The sequence below is a fragment of the Solanum pennellii genome, chromosome 10 (assembly GCF_001406875.1).
Source record: "Solanum pennellii chromosome 10, SPENNV200".
NCBI classification, from domain to species: domain Eukaryota; kingdom Viridiplantae; phylum Streptophyta; class Magnoliopsida; order Solanales; family Solanaceae; genus Solanum; species Solanum pennellii.
In genome coordinates this window covers 7,493,973-7,495,169 of record NC_028646.1, presented here as the reverse complement: position 1 = coordinate 7,495,169, position 1,197 = coordinate 7,493,973, and positions in this window count along the sequence as shown.

Genomic DNA, 1,197 nt, shown 5'->3' with positions numbered 1-1,197 from the left:
GCAGTGGGCTTTGGGTCACCCAAACCCAACTTCTTGTAAATCGAGAGGGGCATGAGATTTATGCTTGCCCCCAGATCACATAATGCTTTCGCAAAATGTAATAGCCCGATTGTACAAGGAATAACGAACGCACCCGGATCTTCTTTCTTTTGGACCAGAGATCTTGTAACAATAGCACTACAATGCTGCATTCTATCATCATCCTCAAAAGTGACCGATCTTTTCTTTGTGACCAGATCTTTCATAAATTTGGCGTAACCGGGCATTTGTTCTAAAGCTTCTACCAAAGGGACATTGATAGAAAGTTGCTTCAACATAGTTATAAAACGCCGATATTTACCATCCTCGGTCTTTTTCAATAATCTTTGAGGAAATGGGGGTGGTGGCCTAGGCATAGGAGTTACCTTTTTAGGCACTTCAGCATCTTTTGCAGTGTTATCCTCTAATTCAGCATCAACTTCTACCACTTTATCAGATTCTTTTGTCACCTTTTTCTCATCAGATGGCATAGGTGGGTCAATGGTTTGCTTGCCACCGCGAGTAGTAATTGCCATACAATGTCCATCATTTTTCAGATTTTGAACAGTGTTGCTAGGAAGAGTGCCCGGTTGCCGTGTGTTCACAGTTGCAGATAGTTGGGCCAATTGTAACTCAAGTTGCTTAATTGATATTGCATGGGTATCAACTTTTTGCCCAATACTCGCTAAATCATTTCTCAACTCTTTATTGTGCTCATCACTAGCATCGAACCTCCTCATCATTTTATGCAACATACCCTCAACTCGCGACATACTACCTCCACCATCCCTAGGTGTAACTTCACGATTTTGAGAAGGAACATAGGGTCCATTCCTGTCGTTTCTATTACCGTAGTTACCACTGTTGAAGTTGTTGTCGCGATTGTAGTTTCCATCTCGGACATAATGACCCTCACGATTGTAGTTACCATAGTTCCGACCTTGGTTCCCTTGACCTTGGCGCCAATTATCCTGATTTGAGCCTTGGGCGCTTGGTCGGAAACCCCCCATCTGTTCATTTACTGCATAGGAATCCTCCTCATAATAACACTCATCGTTTTGTGGCGGTGGTTTCGACAAGTAACTGACTGCATTAATTTTTTCAGCACCCCCAATGACATGCTTTAGGACCAACCCAAGCTCAGTTCTCATTTGAGCCATTTCTTCACGAATCTCATCT